We start from the raw sequence: 7,199 nt of genomic DNA, 5'->3' as shown, positions 1-7,199 counted from the left end.
ATCATAAGAATCTAGGACTTGAACTCTGGTGGGCTGGTTCCATCACAAAAAACATAACATCCGAGCTACCCTCGGTATGCATTACTCTTTGACGTGAACCAATTGCTTCCTTGCCTCTGAATATCTAAGGGGACACCAGTTGTTATAAACGGAAGATACAAATAGACTGATGGATGATAATCAACTTCCTCTAATGTGATACGCTAACATTTTTTCTTATCGACCTAAGTCATGGCCATACCCAGAAACGTTTGCAAAAGAAAAAAATGTGATCCCCTAACCATTATTTGTGCTCAGCCCAAGTCATCTGCCATTTAAAGTTTTACCAAATAATTAATTAATTAGATTCGCTAAAATTTTTCTTGCTCGGCCCCAGATCATCATTCTATGTCCCAGAAAAATCTACGAAAGAATAAAAAACTTAAACTGCATCCCTTCCCATCCCACCTTAATTTTTGGTTTTGCTAGTTTTTCCATCATTTTTTCCTGGGGACCAAATATTTGTTATCTCAATAATTTGGTAGCTTGGCTCATGGATGGTAACCAAATTAATGTGACTGAGTGGTGTATGGGAATGCGCGATGGAATATGAAGTGGAATCGAACGATGTAATTTCACGTTATTTCAAAAGGTAAGTTAATTAAGATGAAGTTAATATGATTGAGCGGTATACTTGAAAGGTGCGGTCAAATATGATATGGTGGAAAAAAAACCTGGGTGCAAACCAACCTATGGTTGGATGGTTAGAGGGACAGTGGTATCCACAGCCCATGAGGGTTCAAATCCTAGTGCTTACATTATTTCTGGATTTATTTCAGGATTTCCGGCGATACACTTTCAGAGGTGCTCATAAGGGTAGGATATGTGTGTGTGTGTGCCTTTATTAGGATGAGTGTATGCACGTGTATATGAGCGCTTGCGTCTGTATTATGTTCAAAAAAACCCAGGTAGATAAAAAGAAACAATGAAGGAATATGGTGGAAGGGAGGAAATAAAATTATGCGTGGCAGAAAAAAGAATGCAACTTATTTTTTAAGTAAGTAGAGAAGATAGAGAAAACGACATCAATTATTCCCACAACTTATTGATTTATTAAATAAAATTATGTTTTCTTTGCTAAACCAATGAGTAGAAAGTCTATTTTTATACATAATCATCTTATCAATAAATGAAAAGTAGATTACAATGACTGCCTACAAAATATTATATGCTTCTGCCAAGAAACGCGGAAAACTATCAAAAATTACTCTCTCACATTAATAATTGCAAAAATCGCGTGAACCAATTCATGATTGAATGGTTAGGAAAGAATAGTATCTTCGTACCATCAGAGTTCAAGTTTTAAACTTAACACTCGTGTTCGTATTTTTCTGGATTTATTTCAGACTTTTCGACGATGTGCGTTTAATGGGAGGAGATGTTCCGGTCAACTACAAATGCGTATGTGGCGACTTCGTCAATTTCAAAATGATATGCCGACTCAGTATTTCGAAGATGCTCCTAGGAGTACACTGGACATGTGTGTGTTCAAAAAAATGAATGTATATCTATATGTATGCGCATATGTGTCTGTACTATATTAATTTCTTGTTGTATCAACATTATTTAACATAGTACAAATGTAGGGGCTAAAATATCTACACATACGCTTACATGTATGAACGTACATATACACATCCTATCATTATGAACACCTTCAGATAATGAACCGACACAATATCATGAAATTGAGTCTGGGACACGACACTGATGTGTTGATTCCACCACAAAAATCATAAACATCCGAGCTGCCCTCACTTTGCATTACTGTTGGATGTTAATCAATTGTTTCCCTGCCTCTCGACATCTAATGAGACATCGGTCGTCATTAAAAAAAGATACAAATAAACTGTGGATAGTAACGGAGTTTCTCTAATGTCATTTTGCTAAACATTCTTTTCCTACCCCGTCCAAGTCATCATGTCATACCCTAGAAATGTTTGCAAAATAAATAAAAGAAATTCTTTAATCTGATTTTGTTTGGCGGGAATTCTTTAATGTGATTCGCTAACCATTTTTTGTGCTCAGCCAAGTCATCGTGCCAGCCCCAGCAAAGTCGTAGAAAAGAAATAAAATAATTTAATACGATTGGCTACAGGGTTTTCTGCTCGGCCAAGTCATCGTACCATGCCCCAGAAAAATATACGAAAGAACAAAAAGTTGAAACCGTCGACAGCAGGGATCGAACCTGCGCGGGCGTAGCCCAACAGATTTCAAGTCTGTCTCCTTAACCACTCGGACATATCGACATATGTTAAACTTTGCTGAACTTATTGTTTACGTACTATATAGGTACTTACGTATACGACACTGCCAGCAACATCAGGTCTTGCGTTCGTCCTTTCATTGGCCCAACTCATTATTTTTGGGAAAAAAAACAACTCAGCTGTCATTCACGACCATGTCACGGAAATCTCCTTATACATTGTGACATGTGATCCACCTGGACAACTAGCTATACATGCAAGGTGGTAAAAATTGACACCGTCGGACGTGTTTGGTTCAACTGTAGATTTTGAAAAAACTATCACAAACTATATTTTTATTCAGCTATATAGATTTATTATGAACTATGAATTGCAGAAAAGCAGCTATGAGCCAACGAGGTGGTAAAATAGTGAAAATAAAACTCAGTTGAACCACTAGTGGAAAACGGGCCTTTGGCCGGGACCCTTTAGTCCCGGCCTGCCTCTGGGCCGGGACTAAAGGCCCGGCCACGTCGCCCCAATTCCGAATGCCTCCCTCGAGGCTTTAGTCCCGGCCCGTAAGGAGCCTTTAGTCCCGGTTCGTGTCCCAAACCGGGACTAAAGGGCTACGCGGTGGGCAGCCCGCATGTGCGCCACCTTTAGTCCCGGTTTGTGTCTCAAACCGGGACTAAAGTCCTCTGCCTATATATAGCACAGCCCCCCTCTTCCCTCTTCGTTGCATTTTTCTTGGATGGAGGATTGTGGGTGGGTGCTAGCTCTCCACTTTTTTTGATGCACTAGAGGTGTTTGTTGAAATGTGTGTTAGAGCCATGCCGCTTCAGTTCATCGAACACAACTACGATATGAGATGCCTGAGCCACGCTTAAACCTCTTCCTCTTTATTTCTACTTATTCTAAAAGGTTAGCAACTATATTTCCTCGTTTAGACCGTGCGGTACTAATTTTTAAGATCGTGATTGTATTTGATATACTGTCGTATAACAAAGATGAGCCATAAATGGATGTACGGTGATCGACGCACAGCCGCTTACAGAGAAGGCGTGCATTCTTTTCGAGATGCAGCCGATGCGAACAAGCATGGTGGTGGCTATATGTTCTGTCCATGTGTTGAATGTCGGAATGAGAAGGATTACACTTCCTCAAGAGTCATTCAGAGCCACCTGCTTCGGTCCGGTTTTATGCCGGGCTATAATGTTTGGACCAAGCACGAAGAAAGAGGGGTTATGATGGAAGACGACGATGAAGAAGAAGAGAACGATGATGACAACTACCGATCTATGTTCCCTGAGTATGCTGATACCGCAATGGAAGACAATGAAGAAGAAGATCAAGATGAAGAACGGGAACGAGATGAGCACGCTGATGATTTTGGCCGGGTCATTTCTGATGCACGGCGAGGTTGCGGCACAGAAAAGGAGAGGTTGCAGTTCGAGCTGATGTTACAGGACCACAACAAATTGTTGTACCCAACTTGTGAAGATGGCCAGAAGAAGCTGGGTAGCACACTGGAATTGCTGAAGTGGAAGGCAGAGACCGGTGTGACTGACTCGTCATTCGAAAAGTTGCTGGTACTGATGAAGAAGATGCTTCCAAGAAAGAACGAATTGCCCGCCAGCACGTACGAAGCAAAGAAGCTTGTCTGCCCTCTAGGATTAGACGTGCAGAAGATACATGCATGCCCTAATGAGTGGATCCTCTACCGCGGTGAGAAGTACGAGAATATGGATAAATGCCCGGTATGCACTGCATTGCGGTATAAGATCAGAAAATATGACCCTGGTGATATTGAGGGCGAGCCACCCAGGAAGAGGGTTCCTGCCAAGGTGATGTGGTATGCTCCTATAATACCAGGGTTGAAACGTCTGTTCAGAAATAAAGATCATGTGAAGTTGTTGCGATGGCACATGAAAGATCGTATGAAAGACGATAAGTTGAGGCACACCGCTGATGGTCGGCAGTGGAGAAAAATCGAGAGAGAGTTCCCGAGATTTGCCGCTGACGCAAGGAACTTATGGTTAGGTCTGAGTATAGATGGCATGAATCCTTTTGGGGAGCAGAGTTGCAGTCACAGCACCTGGCCCGTTACTCTATGTATCTACAACCTTCCTCCTTGGTTGTGCATGAAGCGGAAGTTCATTATGATGCCAGTGCTTATACAAGGTCCAAAGCAACCCGACAACGATATTGATGTGTACCTAAGGCCATTAGTTGATGAACTTTTACAGCTGTGGGCCGAACCAGGTGTACGTGTGTGGGACGAGCACAAACAAGAGGAATTTGACCTTCGAGCGTTGCTTTTCGTAACCATCAATGATTGGCCTGCTCTTAGTAACATTTCATGACAGTCAAACAAGGGATACAATGCATGCACACACTGTTTGGATCAGACAGAAAGTATATATCTCGACAAATGTAGGAAGAATGTGTACCCATACAATCGTCGTTTTCTTTCGCCCAAGCATCCCTTAAAGAAAAAAGGCAAGCATTTCAACGACAAGGCAGAACCCCGGGGGAAGCCTGTCATCCGTACTGGTGGTGAAGTATTTGATATGGTCAAAGATTTAAAAGTAATCTTTGGAAAGGGTCCTGGCAGCCAACCTGTTCCTAACGGCCCTGATAAGCGCGTACCCATGTGGAAGAAAAAATCTATATTTTGGGAGCTACCCTACTGGGAGGTCCATGAGGTCCGCTCGACAATCGACGTGATGCACCTGACGAAGAATCTCTGCGTGAATATTCTAGGCTTCCCGGGCTTGTATGGGAAGTCAAAAGATACACCGGAAGCACGGGAGGACCAGGAACGTCATAAAGGAAGAGATGGCATGCATCCAGGGCAGTTTCAAGGGCGTGCCAGCTACGCTCTTACTAAGGAAGAGAAGGAAATCTTCTTTGAAGTCCTTTTCAGTATCAAGGTCCCGACTGGCTTCTCGTCGAATATAAAGGGAATCGTAAATATGAAAGACAAAAAATTCCAAAACCTAAATTCTCATGACTGCCACGTGCTTATGACGCAATTGCTTCCGGTTGCATTGAGGGAAATTCTACCGGAAAATGTTCGCCTGGCAATTGTGAAGGTATGTGCATTCCTCAATGCAATTTCTTAGAAGGTAATCGATCGAGAAAGTCTATCAGGGTTACATATTGATGTGGTCCAATGTCTGGTCAGCTTTGAGTTGTTGTTCCCGCCATCCTTCTTCAATATAATGACACACCTCCAAGTTCACCTAGTCGAAGAGATTAGAATTCTTGGTCCTGTGTTTCTACACAATATGTTCCCCTTCGAGAGGTTCATGGGAGTCTTAAAGAAATATGTTCGTAACGGTGCTAGGCCAGAAGGAAGCATCTCCAAGGGCTATGGAACAGAGGAGGCCATTGAGTTTTGTGTGGACTTTCTTCCTGACCTTAAGCCGATTGGTGTTCCTGAATCTCGGTATGAGGGTAGGCTGACAGGAAAAGGCACACTAGGAAGGAAAGCAAAAGTATGTATGGACGGGCATTCTTTCTCTCAAGCACACTACACAGTTCTACACAATTCCACCGTGGTGGCTCCGTATATCGTGAGACACAAGAATATTCTACACTCCGAAAACCCGGGGAAGGCCGACTCTTGGATTAAAGGGGAACACGAGAAGACTTTCGGCAGTTGGTTGCAGACACATCTCATGAATGACGACACCGTTGGAGATGAGCTGTACTGTTTGGCTAGGCCACCATCTTCGACTATATGTAATTTTCAAGGGTATGAGATAAATGGGAATACATTTTACACGGTTGCCCAAGATAAAAAGAGCACCAACCAAAATAGTGGTGTCCGCTTTGATGCAACAGACGAGAATGGGCACTGTTTGGAAACATATTACGGGTACATAGAGGAGATATGGGAACTTGACTATGGACCTACTTTTAAGATCCCTTTGTTTCGGTGCAAATGGGTGAAGCTGACAGGAGGCGGGGTAGTTGTAGACCAAAAGTACGGCATGACAACAATGGATCTCAACAATCTTGCATACATGGACGGACCATTTGTCTTAGCCAATGATGTCGCTCAGGTTTTCTATGTGAAGGACATGTCTACAAAAACGAGAAAAAGAAATCGTCAAAAGAAGATATCGTCCGACGAGCCAAAACGCCACATAGTTCTTTCAGGGAAAAGAAACATCGTGGGAGTAGATGACAAGACAGACATGTCAGAAGATTATAATAAGTTTCATGAAATTCCGCCCTTCAAAGTGAAAACTGACCCAAGCATCCTACTGAATGATGAAGATTCTCCATGGCTACGACCCAGAAGAAAACAGAAATAATAGATAGGAATATTGGTGCAATAATTTTAATAATGTATTAAACCTTTTATGTAATGCATGTATGGAATGTACTAAATTTCAAACACTTTTCATTTTCATAGTATCCATGTAAGAGATGAGTTCTCGTTCGAAACCCTGATACTTCGAGAGAGATTGTCCGTTTTGTACACGAAGTGCATCCAGTTTTTGTCGTATCCCTCTTAACTTTTTAACACATGCTATGTGGGTGAAATGATGATAGCATGCCAACTTTCAACATTTTCAGAGTTCATTTGTAGTGCTTTTCAATTTCAGGGTCAACTAGCTCAAAAAAAAAAGTAAATCCACGAAATATACCAAATGAAGTCAAAAAGTATGGAGTTCAAAAAACCATATTATGAAATTAAATATTATCATTGGCGATTCATCTCTATTATGAAATTAAATATATCAAAAAACCATTGCAGAACATATGACCAAATTAATACAAGTTCATCATCACATTAAAGCCAAAGAACAGTAGTGATCAAATGTTATTATTGCAAAAAATAAATACATAAAGTTCTCTCATAAAACAACATACAACTATGTAAAACATTTAAATGCAACAACAAATGCGGTCAAAATCGCAACTAAGGTAACAATTGACCCAACAACATAATGATACCAA

At 41.4% G+C, this 7,199-nt stretch overlaps 1 non-coding gene across 1 annotated transcript; it reads right to left on the bottom strand.

Moving 5' to 3' along the window:
* Positions 1 to 2,206: 2,206 nt before the first annotated feature.
* TRNAS-UGA lies at positions 2,207 to 2,288 on the bottom strand. Its single transcript has one exon. It is a non-coding gene; the product is annotated as a tRNA-Ser (tRNA).
* Positions 2,289 to 7,199: the final 4,911 nt, after the last annotated feature.

The sequence above is a fragment of the Hordeum vulgare genome, chromosome 4H, assembly GCF_904849725.1.
Source record: "Hordeum vulgare subsp. vulgare chromosome 4H, MorexV3_pseudomolecules_assembly, whole genome shotgun sequence".
NCBI classification, from domain to species: Eukaryota; Viridiplantae; Streptophyta; class Magnoliopsida; order Poales; family Poaceae; genus Hordeum; species Hordeum vulgare.
The sequence above is the reverse complement of the archived record's forward strand: the minus strand, read 5'-3'. Positions and strand labels throughout refer to the sequence as shown.